The sequence below is a fragment of the Oncorhynchus tshawytscha genome, linkage group LG20, assembly GCF_018296145.1.
Source record: "Oncorhynchus tshawytscha isolate Ot180627B linkage group LG20, Otsh_v2.0, whole genome shotgun sequence".
Taxonomy (NCBI): Eukaryota; Metazoa; Chordata; class Actinopteri; order Salmoniformes; family Salmonidae; genus Oncorhynchus; species Oncorhynchus tshawytscha.
Genome location: NC_056448.1, coordinates 45,190,337 through 45,206,327, shown reverse-complemented (window position 1 = coordinate 45,206,327; position 15,991 = coordinate 45,190,337).

The window sequence follows — 15,991 nt, the reverse complement described above, 5'->3', positions numbered from 1 at the left end:
ACTTTGTTGCCTAGTCAAATAAAAAGCAGAAGAAGATTGATTTAAGACAAAAAGATGTCGGAGTGGAATGTGGCCAGTATGGATTTTCGGAGCAGGGCGCCTATTTCTGGAGTGGCGCAAGAAGTCAAGGCAGAGGATATTACTGATGATGGGTCAACTGATTTGTATGGTGGATGGATAAAATAATTTAACTTAATCCATGCTACTGCTATTTGGTTTATTTAGTCTATCCCTTCTCATGTAGGCCGTCATTGTTAATAAGACATTCTTAAGTGACTTGCGTAATTAAAAATAATTTAAAAATCCAAGTTAGAATTCATGAAAACCCCGTTAGAGATTTTGAGCACCAAGCCCCTTCAGTTTTTCATAAATGTAAAAGATTTGTTAATGTAGCGGCAGGGTAGTTTAGTGGTTAGAGCGTTGGGACTAGTAACTGAAAGGTTGCAAGTTCAATTCCCCGAGCTGACAAGGTACAGATCTGTCGTTCTGCCCTTGAATCCCCTTATTGAAAATAAGAATGTGTTCTTAACTGACTTGCCTAGTTAAATAAAGTTAAAATAAAAATGTGTCAAGTATGTGGAAAGGGGATTATGCCAGATGAAGTGAAATGCTTTAACTGTGGAGGTGAACATGTGTCCTGTTTGGTGAAGGAGAATTAGGTGCCAAGGGTAAAGCGTGTCTCCGATCTGGAGGCAGTGAGAAAAGTGGAAAGAACAACATGAATTGCAATGGTCATAAACTACAAGCGCAAGTGGGGAAGAAGTCTTAAAAAAAAATTGGAATCACAACAGAGAGCTAATATTAATAATATGCATGTTAATCTCTCCTGGCTCAAAGTAGAGGAGAGATTGAATTTATCACTACTTGTATATATGAGAGGTAAATTCAATGTCTGTTTGAACTACTGACGCACAACAGCTAACTGATCGCTGCAGCTGTACATAGTCCATCTGTAAATAGCCCACCCAATCTACCTACCTCATCCACATACTGTTTTTATGTACTTTTCTGCTCTTTTGCACACCAGTATCTCTACTTGCACATTATCATCTGCTCATTTATCACTCAAATCAAATTTTATTTGTCACATACACATGGTTAGCAGATGTTAATGCGAGTGTAGCGAAATGCTTGTGCTTCTAGTTCCGACAATGCAGTAATAACGAACAAGTAATCTAACTAACAATTTCAAAAAACTACTGTCTTATACACAGTGTAAGGGGATAAAGAATATGTACATAAGGATATATGAATGAGTGATGGTACAGAGCAGCATAGGCAAGATACAGTAGATGATATCAAGTACAGTATATACATATGAGATGAGTATGTAAACCAAGTGGCATAGTTAAAGTGGCTAGTGATACATGTATTACATAAGGATGCAGTCGATGATATAGAGTACAGTATATCAAATCAAATCAAATCAAATTTTATTTGTCACATACACATGGTTAGCAGATGTTAATGCGAGTGTAGCGAAATGCTTGTGCTTCTAGTTCCGACAATGCAGTAATAACGAGCAAGTAATCTAACTAACAATTCAAAAAAATACTGTCATACACAGTGTTAGGGGATAAAGAATATGTACATAAGGATATATGAATGAGTGATGGTACAGAGCAGCATAGGCAAGATACAGTAGATGATATCGAGTACAGTATATACATATGAGATAAGTATGTAAACCAAGTGGCATAGTTAAAGTGGCTAGTGATACATGTATTACATAAGGATGCAGTCGATGATATAGAGTACAGTATCAACGTATGCATATGAGATGAACAATGTAGGGTAAGTAACATTATATAAGGTAGCATTGTTTAAAGTTTGTTTAAAGATAAAATTTAGGGAGTCTTGTTTTCAGATTAGCAAAATCCCCAGCTACAATGAATGCAGCCTCCGGATAAATCGTTTCCAGTTTGCAGAGAGTTAAATAAAGTTCGTTCAGAGCCATCGATGTGTCTGCTTGGGGGGATATATACGGCTGTGATTATAATCGAAGAGAATTCTCTTGGTAGATAATGCGGTCTACATTTGATTGTGAGGAATTCTAAATCAGGTGAACAGAAGGATTTGAGTTCCTGTATGTTTCTTTCATCACACCATGTCACGTTGGCCATAAGGCATACGCCCCCGCCCGTCTTCTTACCAGAAAGATGTTTGTTTCTGTCGGCGCGATGCGTGGAGAAACCCGCTGGCTGCACCGCTTGGATTGCGTCTCTCCAGTGAGCCATGTTTCCGTGAAGCAGAGAACGTTACAGTCTCTGATGTCCCTCTGGAATGCTACCCTTGCTCGGATTTCATCAACCTTGTTGTCAAGAGACTGGACATTGGCAAGAAGAATGCTAGGGAGTGGTGCACGATGTGCCCGTCTCCGGAGTCTGACCAGAAGACCGCTGTTTCCCTCTTTTTCTGAGTCGTTTTTTTTTTTTGGTCGCTGCATGTGATCCACTCGGTTACACTGGTTGTAAGGCAGAACACAGGATCCGCGTCGCGAAAAACATATTCTTGGTCGTACTGATGGTGAGTTGACGCTGATCTTATATTCAGTAGTTCTTGTCGGCTGTATGTAAAGAAACCTAAGATGACCTGGGGTACTAGTGTAAGAAATAACACGTAAAAAAACAAAAAACTGCATAGTTTCCTAGGAACGCGAAGCGAGGCGGCCATCTCTGTCGGCGCCGGAAGTACACAATATACGTATGCATATGAGATGAATAATGTAGGGTAAGTAACATTGTATAAGGTAGCATTGTTTAAAGTGGCTAGTGATATATTTACATCATTTCCCATCAATTCCCATTATTAAAGTGGCTGGAGTAGAGTCAGTGTCATTGACAGTGTGTTGGCAGCAGCCACTCAATGTTAGTGGTGGCTGTTTAACAGTCTGATGGCCTTGAGATAGAAGCTGTTTTTCAGTCTCTCGGTCCCAGCTTTGATGCACCTGTACTGACCTCGCCTTCTGGATGACAGCGGGGTGAACAGGCAGTGGCTCGGGTGGTTGATGTCCTTGATGATCTTTATGGCCTTCCTGTAGCATCGGGTGGTGTAGGTGTCCTGGAGGGCAGGTAGTTTGCCCCCGGTGATGCTTTGTGCAGACCTCACTACCCTCTGGAGAGCCTTACGGTTGAGGGCGGTGCAGTTGCCATACCAGGCGGTGATACAGCCCGCCAGGATGCTCTCGATTGTGCATCTGTAGAAGTTTGTGAGTGCTTTTGGTGACAAGCCGAATTTCTTCAGCCTCCTGAGGTTGAAGAGGCACTGCTGCGCCTTCTTCACGATGCTGTCTGTGTGAGTGGACCAATTCAGTTTGTCTGTGATGTGTATGCCGAGGAACTTAAAACTTGCTACCCTCTCCACTACTGTTCCATCGATGTGGATGGGGGTGTTCCCTCTGCTGTTTCCTGAAGTCCACAATCATCTCCTTAGTTTTGTTGACGTTGAGTGTGAGGTTATTTTCCTGACACCACACTCCGAGGCCCCTCACCTCCTCCCTGTAGGCCGTCTCGTCGTTGTTGGTAATCAAGCCTACCACTGTTGTGTCGTCCGCAAACTTGATGATTGAGTTGGAGGCGTGCGTGGCCACGCAGTCGTGGGTGAACAGGGAGTACAGGAGAGGGCTCAGAACGCACCCTTGTGGGGCCCCAGTGTTGAGGATCAGCGGGGAGGAGATGTTGTTGCCTACCCTCACCACCTGGGGGCGGCCCGTCAGGAAGTCCAGTACCCAGTTGCACAGGGCGGGGTCGAGACCCAGGGTCTCCAGCTTGATGACGAGCTTGGAGGGTACTATGGTGTTGAATGCCGAGCTGTAGTCGATGAACAGCATTCTCACATAGGTATTCCTCTTGTCCAGATGGGTTAGGGCAGTGTGCAGTGTGGTTGAGATTGCATCGTCTGTGGACCTATTTGGGCGGTAAGCAAATTGGAGTGGGTCTAGGGTGTCAGGTAGGGTGGAGGTGATATGGTCCTTGACTAGTCTCTCAAAGCACTTCATGATGACGGATGTTGAGTGCTATGGGTCGGTAGTCGTTTAGCTCAGTTACCTTAGCTTTCTTGGGAACAGGAACAATGGTGGCCCTCTTGAAGCATGTGGGAACAGCAGACTGGTATAGGGATTGATTGAATATGTCCGTAAACACACCGGCCAGCTGGTCTGCGCATGCTCTGAGGGCGCGGCTGGGGATGCCGTCTGGGCCTGCAGCCTTGCAGGGTTAACACATTTAAATGTCTTACTCACCTCGGCTGCAGTGAAGGAGAGACCGCATGTTTTCGTTGCAGGCCGTGTCAGTGGCACTGTATTGTCCTCAAAGCGGGCAAAAAGTTATTTAGTCTGCCTGGGAGCAAGACATCCTGGTCCGTGACTGGGCTGGATTTCTTCCTGTAGTCTGTGATTGACTGTAGACCCTGCCACATGCCTCTTGTGTCTGAGCCATTGAATTGAGATTCTACTTTGTCTCTGTACTGGCGCTTAGCTTGTTTGATAGCCTTGCGGAGGGAATAGCTGCACTGTTTGTATTCAGTCATGTTACCAGACACCTTGCCCTGATTAAAAGCAGTGGTTCGCGCCTTCAGTTTCACACGAATGCTGCCATCAATCCACGGTTTCTGGTTAGGGAATGTTTTAATCGTTGCTATGGGAACGACATCTTCAACGCACGTTCTAATGAACTCGCACACCGAATCAGCGTATTCGTCAATGTTGTTGTCTGACGCAATACGAAACATCTCCCAGTCCACGTGATGGAAGCAGTCTTGGAGTGTGGAGTCAGCTTGGTCGGACCAGCGTTGGACAGACCTCAGCGTGGGAGCCTCTTGTTTTAGTTTCTGTCTGTAGGCAGGGATCAACAAAATGGAGTCGTGGTCAGCTTTTCCGAAAGGGGGGCGGGGCAGGGCCTTATATGTGTCGCGGAAGTTAGAGTAACAATGATCCAGGGTCTTTCCACCCCTGGTTGCGCAATCGATATGCTGATAAAATTTAGGGAGTCTTGTTTTCAGATTAGCCTTGTTAAAATCCCCAGCTACAATGAATGCAGCCTCCGGATAAATGGATTCCAGTTTGCAGAGAGTTAAATAAAGTTAGTTCAGAGCCATCGATGTGTCTGCTTGGGGGATATATACGGCTGTGATTATAATCGAAGAGAATTCTCTTGGTAGATAATGCGGTCTACATTTGATTGTGAGGAATTCTAAATCAGGTGAACAGAAGGATTTGAGTTCCTGTATGTTTCTTTCATCACACCATGTCACGTTGGCCATAAGGCATATGCCCCCACCCCTCTTCTTACCAGAAAGATGTTTGTTTCTGTCCGCGCGATGCGTGGAGAAACCCGCTGGCTGCACCGCTTCGGATAGCGTCTCTCCAGTTAGCCATGTTTCCGTGAAGCATAGAACGTTACAGTCTCTGATGTCCCTCTGGAATGCTACCCTTGCTCGGATTTCATCAACCTTGTTGTCAAGAGACTGGACATTGGCAAGAAGAATGCTAGGGAGTGGTGCACGGTGTGCCCGTCTCCGGAGTCTGACCAGAAGACCGCTTCGTTTCCCTCTTTTTCACTCCAGTGTTAATCTGCTAAATTGTAATTATTCGCTCCTATGGCCTATTTATTGCCTACCTCCTCATGCCTTTTGCACACACTGTATATAGACTTTCTTTTTTTCTACTGTGTCACTGACTTGTTTATTGTGTTTTGGCTTGTTAATTGTTTATTCCATGTTCATTCCATGTGTAACTCTGTGTTGTTGTCTTTGTCACACTGCTTTGCTTTATCTTGGCCAGATCGCAGTTGTACATGTGAACTTGTTCTCAACTAGCCTACCTGGTTCAATAAAGGTGAAATAAAATGTAAAAAATAAAAACAGCTCAGACACCCATGCATACCCGACAAGCCATGCCACAAGAGGTCTCTTCACAGTCTCCAAGTCCAGAACAGACTATGGGAGACACACAGTACTACATAGAGCCATGACAACATGGAACTATATTCCACAGTACTACATAGAGCCATGACAACATGGAACTATATTCCACAGTACTACATAGAGCCATGACAACATGGAACTCTATTCCACAGTACTACATAGAGCCATGACTACATGCAACTCTATTCCACAGTACTACATAGAGCCATGACAACATGGAACTCTATTCCACAGTACTACATAGAGCCATGACTACATGGAACTCTATTCCACAGTACTACATAGAGCCATGACAACATGGAACTATATTCCACAGTACTACATAGAGCCATGACAACATGGAACTCTATTCCACAGTACTACATAGAGCCATGACTACATTAAACTATTCCACATCAAGTAACTGGTGCAGCAGTAAAATTAAATATAAAAGAAAAACAGGTAAAAAATACACCTTATGGAACAGCGGGGCTGTAAAGCAACACAAACATAGGCACAGACACATGCGCACATACGATAACATACGCACTATGCACGTGCGCACACACGATAACATACGCACTATGCACATGCGCACACACGATAACATACGCACTATGCACATGCATGTCGTACTGTAGCTATGTGGTAGTGGTGGAGTAAGGGGCCTGAGGGCACACAGTCTTGTGAAATCTGTGAATGTAATGGTTTTTCTTTAATGTATAAACTGCCTTCATTTTGCTGGAACCCAGGCAGCAGCAAATGGGGGATCCATAATCAAATGTAACTGAATGTTTTTGTGGGGGTTCTTCGTGATTTCACACGAAGGGCCTGTGTAGGGATGTATTTTGGAGTGGACTGTGATTGAATAAGTGTGGTGGGTTTCGTTAGTTGACGTGTTCAATTTTGTATGATGTCGTTTTTCCCGTAATTGTTTTGTTTTTTAGTTACTTAATCAATACACCGTCCAGCTGGCGGCGGTAATGCATCATTAACGTTGGATGCCAACTGCTGTTAAACTCCATCGAAGAAGAAGGAAGACCGCACCTGATCCTATGCCCATTTGGGGTGGCGCTGGACGGGTCCCATCAATATCGTTCGATCTTCTAAACAGTGCGCATTTTAGGGGTTTCTGGACTTTTCTTTTTTTGATGTCGTTTTGGGCGTGGACATGGCACATTTTAAAGAGGGCTAATGAGAGCAGGGATGTAGTTATCTTACTAGCTAGGTGTTTAGTTAGGTAACTAGTGGTTTCTAGTTTAGCCACATGGTGTACATGTCCAGAACTGTCATGCGACGTGGTTGTTGGACTAATGCGTTGAGATTTCTTTCGGGCATGGATTACACATTGCTACAAAGGTTTTACCCGGTTTATTTTAACTCTGGGAAACCCAGTTCAACTTTGATTTAACGTCGCAGGCTGGGGTTTGTATTAGTCAAGTGTTTGAAGTAAACGTTTCTCTTTACGAGGTGAGTTATTACGTCGATGGTAAATGAATGTTCTAGTACAGCTGCCCTCGTGTCATGGCTGGCTGGATAATGCATGGACAATCTTGATTTTAATCATGTTATTTTAAACGCGTACATTCGTTGCTATTTTACAGGCGTTGATGTTTAGCACGGTGGTAGTATGAATCTCACCACCCAAGTGACGGGAGAGCCATGTGTGCCAGTGGATCCTATAGCGCCCCTTCGACACCAAAAAGAGGTCATGTGGCCTGTCATTCTTCTCTAATCCCTGTTGATAATGTTTGATAAGACAGTGAGTACGGTTACATGCAAACAATACTATTTTTTTTTTATCGTGAAAAGTCGGAGAAAAAAAAGCAAGATTTTAATATTTACATGCTTTGCAATAACGATTTCCTCAATAATTATATAATTCTACATGGAATCAGTCATTGATCAATGCAGAATATCGCCAATCAAAATAAACGTTATACTACAGAGCCCATGTTATTTTTGTGATTACTATTTGATTGCGTTTGTATGGTTAAACTATTGAGATACATTACGTTTTTTTTCTGAAATCACTTCATTCGCACAAAGGAAACTCGCCCTGTTAGTGTTACTACATGCGCAGAACTAACTCTGTTGAAAGCCGTGTTCATGACCTAAAAGAGAACACAGAAAACGGTGTTTTATTTGGCGTATACTTAGATTATGACCTAACTCGATTAAGATGAAACCGATTTAAGGTGTTAATGACCAATGCCATTATTATTCTACCTTCAACAAGGAACACAGACTGAGACCAAGGTCTCTTTTACAGCTGGGCCCTGCGTACACATGTTTACACATAGGCCGAGTATCGTTGTACCTAAACTATTGCCATAAAACGGTTAAATATCGAATGTATTAGTGTGGATGTTAAAGTTCTCATTATGATTTACTGCTGTGCACGTTACTTAACATTTTCAACTTTCAGATTTTGCTTGTTGTGAATTATGTTCTTGTCTGTCTTCAGCACATGGTCAACAGCTCTCTCTCAGATCCTTTTTGGACATTACAGAGCATGTTTCTATTTTTTTTTTACTTCCTGGTTTTTGAACTGTGAACAACACACGTCATTGGCTCTCCTGTCAAGTTATTTATATTTCAATGACTTGTCATATATGCAGAACTTCGAACCAATATAACTACAAGGATGTTTCTTGAACAGTGAGTCATATACTTTGGCGAACACTTCCACTTTGGACAGGGAAAGAGAAGGGCGGCTGTCCTGATTGTAAATTGTTTCAGTGCTGAGTGGGGGCCAGAAATGTCACTGCAATTAAGTTTGCCCACCAGCTTTAATTAAATAAATAAATAATAATTGAGAGGTGAAAGAAATTCCGTCAACGTGACAGATGACGCTCTTTATGTTAACACTGATGTAGTAAAAGTAGGTACATGGTGAGGAGCCATTGTAGACCTTGTCCAAGCTGAGACACTGCTCTACGAGGCTTTCCACATCAACTATCATGCCTAGGTTCAGAAGGTTCAGAAATGGAGGCTGTGAACATCACATTCACCCTGAAACTATACTAAACACAAATTAAAATGCAACATGCCACAATTTCATTTTATTTATTTTTATATGAGGAAATCAGTCATTTGAAATGAATTAAATCCTTCCAATAGAAAAAATCCTTCCAATAGAAATAAATAAAAACAATTTAGTTATGAATTGGATTGAATGAGTTGACTCTTCACATGGGATGATTTCACTGAAAACAAAAGGGAATATTGAATGATCCTCAACTCATCTCCCAAAAAACATTTTCAACATACATCTGTAAAATGATAGTCTAGAAACTAAAAGCTCTGGTTGTCTTCCTCTCAGGCTTCCATGTCTTCTCCCTGGACCTCCTCAATGTCCACCTCTTGAACATCAGACTCGGAGGCCTAATCTTCACTGTCACTTTCCAACCTTGTTGAGGATGGCTTGTTGTCAGGCTCTAAAAGCCTCAAATTTCCCTGGATGTGCTCTGAGGCGGCTGATGTTGGTGGGATTTGGAGGATGATGGAGGCAACAAGGGAAAGAGCCTCAGATCCACAAAGTCCCTTCCACCAGGTGGATGATGAGATATGCGCGACTGTCATATTGCATCTCCATCCCAAAGCCCTTGCTTGGAAGTGTCTGCCAAGAACCAGACTGCCAAGAACCTTACCCTCATCCAGGCCAAGGTGGTGAGACACGGTAGTGATGACACCATAGGCCTTGTTGATCTCTGCACCAGACATGATGCTCTTGCCAGCATACTTGGGGTCCAACATGTACGCTGTGGCCTGTATGGGCTTTCAGAACTGCAGTTTCCTCTGCATAGAGCAACAGTGAAGTGGGCAGGGCAGTACGCATTTCTTCTCTTACATCTGCAAGCAGTCTGAACATCAGACTGGATGGCATTGTCTCCCTCAATCCGTGCAATGGCTACTACTATAGGTTTCAGGCTGCTTACCACTCTCTCCCAAAATATAACATCCAGGAGGATCCTCTTGATACAGCTGTCCATATTGGCAGACAGTGATATAGCCATTTCTTGGAGAGCCTTCCTCTCCAGGAGACTGTGAAACATGATGACAACACCACCCCAACGGGTGTTGCTGGGCAGCTTCAATGTGGTGCTCTTATTTTTCTCACTTTGCTTGTGGAGGTAGATTGCTGTTATAATTTGACCCTTGGCTCTCTTGTAGAGTGTGTCCATTGTTTTCAGTGCCGTGATGTCCTTGAGGAGCAGATTCAATGCATGAGCAGCACAGCCAATGGGTGCAATGTGAGGGTAGGACTCCTCCCACTTTAGACCAAGCAGCCTTCATGTTCACAGCATTGTCTGTCACCATTGCAAATAACTTCTGTGATCCAAGGTCATTGATTACTGCCTTGAGCTCATCTGCAATGTAGAGACGGGTGTGTCTGTTGTCCCTTGTGTCTGTGCTCTTGTAGAATACTGGTAGAGATTATGTCAATTATTCATTGGCCAAGAACATTCAACCACCCATCAGGGATGATTGCAATACAGTCTGCTTTCTATACAATTTGCCAGACCTTCACTTGAACTCTGCATCCAGCAAATGAGTAGATAAAGCATGTCTGGTTGGAGGGGTGTATGCTGGGTGACGACAATTCAGAAATCTCTTCCAATACACATTGGTAGAGCATGGCGATGCCAGGCTAGTGGATCACGACTTTTGATTTTTACTTGCAATTTATAGATCAAAACATTTGGGTGAACTGTTGGAATCATATCAATAGAATGATAAAAATGTGAATTAAGGTTGGAATACAGAGGTTTTGTCATGACAATGAATTTAAAAGTAAGGGAGGAGATGGTTGTGATTTGGTGTAGGAACCAAAATGACAGTCTGTGTTTCCCATGGGACTCTTAATTACATTCAAATGGTTATATTCAAAGAGTTCTTAATATTCTTTGCCTTTTTTTTCCCTTTATGATTTTGATTAAGCTGTTGCACAAATGATGTTGAGATCGTCCTCCACTGTTACCGGGCTGTATTAGAGCTAAGGTTTGCTAGCATGTGATTAGCATTAAGGGCTAACAGCATTTTATTTGTTTCACTCACATTTGCAGCTTGCGTCGACCAACTAACTAGCTTTTTGCAGAGAGCAAGTTACACAAACATTTATAATCTAGAAAATATAGAAGACTCAGTACTGGTACCCCGTGTATATAGTTATCGTTACTCATTGTGTATTTATTAGTTGTTATTACATAATTATTTTGTCTTGTTGGGAAGGGCCCGTATGTAAGCATTCACTGTTGGTCTATACATTTTGTCTTTACGAAGCATGTGACGAGAACAATTTTAATTTGTTTTGTCTTGACAAAACAGGCCACCCTTTTTTTCCCGGCAGACTTTTAAATTTGAACTGCAATTATTTATTTTTTGACTTGTGACATGATTTTCTTAGATTATTGCTGCGTTCAATCAACTTTTATTCAGAAACTGGAATTTAAATTCCATTAACGAGTTCAAAACTATAACGCAGTACCTCAGACCTCCACAGGGTGGTGCTGGAGTGGCATGGAGTGAAGCCACACGCCTCTCATTCCAGCTACAATCAAGACAGATCACCGTTGGCCTTCAGCAAGATGAATGTAAAGCACTAACATCATCCATGCTTGTGTTTGTATTTATAACGCTGTATCCTAATTGTGACATGGGTTGGGATCCGTTACATTTCATTCCAGGAAGTAAAAGGATTTGTATTTGGAATTTCAGTCTACTTCCTGTGTTGAACTGGTCATGATGCGTTTTGCTTAAATTAAGGGGTGTTTTCACCTATTGTCCTCCTTTAAAAATAACTGATCTCAGGCCTCTTTAAAGTGAACTGGGGTGTAAAAAAAAAAAAATAAGCTAAAGAATTATTATTTGAATGAGGACTCGACTCTTGCCTGTTTTTTTATTTTTATTTTTATTTTTTACCTATTACCTTTTACGAGGCAAGTCGGTTAAGAACAAATTCTTATTTACAATGACAGCCTACCGGGGAACAGTGGGTTAACTGCCTTGTTCAGGGGCAGAACAACAGATTTTAACCTTGTCAGCTCGGGGATTCGATTTGGCTACCTGCTGGTTACTAGTCCAACACTCTAACCACTAGACTACCTGCTGGTTACTAGTCCAACGCTCTAACCACTAGGCTACCTGCTGGTTACTAGTCCAACGCTCTAACCACTAGGCTACCTGCTGGTTACTAGTCCAACGCTCTAACCACTAGGCTACCTGCTGGTTACTAGTCCAACACTCTAACCACTAGGCTACCTGCTGGTTACTAGTCCAACACTCTAACCACTAGGCTACCTGCTGGTTACTAGTCCAACGCTCTAACCACTAGGCTACCTGCTGGTTACTAGTCCAACGCTCTAACCACTAGGCTACCTGCTGGTTACTAGTCCAACGCTCTAACCACTAGGCTACCTGCTGGTTACTAGTCCAACGCTCTAACCACTAGGCTACCTGCTGGTTACTAGTCCAACACTCTAACCACTAGGCTACCTGCTGGTTACTAGTCCAACACTCTAACCACTAGGCTACCTGCTGGTTACTAGCCCAACACTCTAACCACTAGGCTACCTGCTGGTTACTAGTCCAACACTCTAACCACTAGGCTACCTGCTGGTTACTAGTCCAACACTCTAACCACTAGGCTACCTGCTGGTTACTAGTCCAACGCTCTAACCACTAGGCTACCTGCTGGTTACTAGTCCAACACTCTAACCACTAGACTCCCTGCTGTTTACTAGTCCAACACTCTAACCACTAGGCTACCTGCTGGTTACTAGTCCAACGCTCTAACCACTAGGCTACCTAGCCAGTCCTCTTTGCATTCACATTGTTATGTTTAGAAGTGAACCAAGATATGTTTCCAACATGTATTCTGGGTTTTTACAAAGTGCAGGACAAGCCATTCAATCAGATGGCTTGGTTTGGATTTACCACCAATGCTCCTTTATAGGACACATCACTGCACTCTATACTCCTCTGTAAACTGGTCATCTCTGTATACCCGTCGCAAGACCCACTGGTTGATTCTTATTTATAAAACCCTGTTAGGCCTCACTCACTCAATATCAGCATGTGTTAACGAGTGTGTGTGTGTGTGTCCTGTATGAACATAATGTCAGGCCACCCAGCATGTAAACACACAACAGAGCCCTGGCTGTAAGGTCATCTAAGGTCACATACTCTAGCTGACCTGTCACTCTGTTTTGGCCTCGAGGGCATTCTGGTTTGACGCTGTCGGGCCCCGAGGGCGTTCTGGTCTGACGCTGTCGGGGGCGTTCTGGTCTGACGCTGTCGGGGGCGTTCTGGTCTGACGCTGTCGGGGGCGTTCTGGTCTGACGCTGTCGGGCCCCGAGGCTGTGAATGATGGTGATTAAAGTTCTCTCTGGCCCTGACGCTCCACAGTATGAACAGATAGACTAGCTTTCTAGAGCAGCTGTCTGTAGCTATGATTCTTTCACACATTTTCCTAGAGTTTTCTCTGCGTATTTTAGGAATAGTTTTAGTAGTGTTTCTCTTCCAGCTCAGAGTTGGGACAATTTATTTTTCAATCCAGGCAATACACTTAAATTCCCCACGTCTCTTCAAGGCTTTTTAATGAGGGTAAATTCAGCATTGTAATTTCAGTGTACTGCCTCGACTGACTGCTACAGACTCCAGTGTGTAAACGGCTTGTCTTTTAGTCCCCGTGTGCAGAGAGAGTCTGGTTGGCCGCTCCACTGTCACTGTCCATCTATGGACGGTGGAGAAAGGGTACGAGGTTAAGATCCCTGCCACTAAACTTATGGCCCTGCCCCAATTATTTACCCTTCTCCTGTTCTCCACTAACCCTCTCCCTAAGTGTCCACTCCAAGTCATGGATTTAAAGTTGTGTAACAGAAGTGAGTTTCCACTGTTTTTAAATCCATGACAGACTGTATGCATGACAAGGGCAAACTGCAGGAGAACGTTGGTGAATTGGGATGAAGCTCATGAGTGAGTTTCCACTGTTTTTAAATCCACGGTAGAGGTTCCCACGTCGGGGGAGAGAGAGGGGTAGCGGTTCCCACGTCGGGAGAGAGGGGAGGGTGGAGGTTCCCACGTCGGGAGAGAGGGGGGGGGGTGGAGGTTCCCACGTCGGGAGAGAGGTGGGGGGAGGGTGGAGGTTCCCACGTCGGGAGAGAGGTGGGGGGGAGGGGTGGAGGTTCCCACGTCGGGAGAGAGGGTGGGGGGTGGAGGTTCCCACGTCGGGAGAGAGGTGGGGGGGGGGGGGTGGAGGTTCCCACGTCGGGAGAGAGGTGGGGGGTTAGTAGAAGTTCCCACGTCGGGGGGGGGGTGGAGGTTCCCACGTCGGGGGAGAGGGGGGTTAGAGGTATTGGGACACCATCTCTCAGCAAGTAGTACTGTAGGTGTTGTCCGTATTCCCGTCATTTCACACAGTGTCTCGTCATGATTTAGTTGGCAGAAGTTCCGAGCTCACTGATAAATCAGGGTCATTTAAGACCGTAAAACCACTCCATGGGTACTTGATGATTTAGTTTTTTTTGTAACTGTGTTGCCTGGCTGATTTGACGTTTTAACCATATTTAGCCATATCCGATCAACTCGTACGTGTTTTACAGTTGGAAATGGAACAACATGGTCGTTATTCAAACACTGAGATCTTAGTTTTAAGAAATATGGCGTGACTAGGGTGGATGTTAAAATCTGTTGTGCTTTATGTGTGTGTGTCTTTACAGACCGAAGACCGTTGTCGTCACACACTGTTTCATAACAGACAAATCCTCTGACCGTGCCGAGTGGAGAGAGTCATCCTGTCCAAATGACCTGAGAGACGTCCATGCCTTTTTCCAGCACCTCGTCACCACACAGGTACACAACTTTGTAATTACATTTTGTAGAGGCCCAATCATTCGGTTCACTGCTGTTTTTAACGGACACACGCTTATCCCACAGCTGGTGTAGTTTGGTGATGTCTATCAGCCTGGGTCCCAAATGGAACCCTCCTCCCTATATATATTTTTCTGACCCCAGGGCCCTGTGGTACAACACACCGTTGAAGTCACCTTGATGAATTCAGCTCGACAGCGTGTCTGCTAGTCCCTTGTTCACCTCACAGTAATGGAATGTATCTGTCTTTAAGCCAAAGTGTTATTTTTCCTGTCAGTAGCCGGGGCCCAAAATTCCCAAAATTCATGAGCTTAAATTCATCAAAAAAAGTTTATAACAGTGATTCTGTGATGCTCACAGGCAATGTGTATTGGAAGAGATTTCTGAATTGTCTTCACCCAGCATACACCCCTCCAACCAGACATGCTTTATCTACTCATTTGCTGGATGCAGAGTTCAAGTGAAGGTCAGACAAATTGTAGAGAAAGCAGACTGTATTGCAATCATCCCTGATGGGTGGTCGAATGTTCTTGGCCAATGAATAAACAACAATCTCTACCAGTATTCTACAAGAGCACCGACACAAGGGACAACAGAGTAGCCGGGCCGAGTAGCAGGAGTAGCAGGAGTAGCCGGGCCGAGTAGCAGGAGTAGCCGGGCCGAGTAGCAGGAGTAGCCGGGCCGAGTAGCAGGAGTAGCCGGGCCGAGTAGCAGGAGTAGCCGGGCCGAGTAGCAGGTGATGTCTAGTAAACATGGATTCCCTGTTGAGAACTGGTATTGAATTGCAGGACAATGGGTTTTAAAAATGCCAGCAGATTTGTACAGCCCTGCTTTTCCATAAAGTCAGGAGGCCATGAGGACCTGCGGGTGTGAATGAAACAGGCTTTTCTACACAGAAAACAGCTGTTGATAGATCCATTGTCGACGCTTTAATCAAATCAGTAGCCTTATATCAGTATCCATTACAAGTATCATGAAATTAACCTTTATAACCTTCAATTTATTCTTTTTTTTGGACCAGAATCTCTCTCTATTGTTTAATCATCGCTGCAGACACATCATCAAATGTTTTCATAATTTATCTACAGATAATCGCCAAAGAGCAGAAGAAGCCTCACCGGTATGCAAATGAAGGAGCCAAATGAACATCTCGCTCGCCGAAGAGATTCGTTTTCCGTTCACCTATAAAGATTCGTTCAAAAAGAGCCGTTAGCGA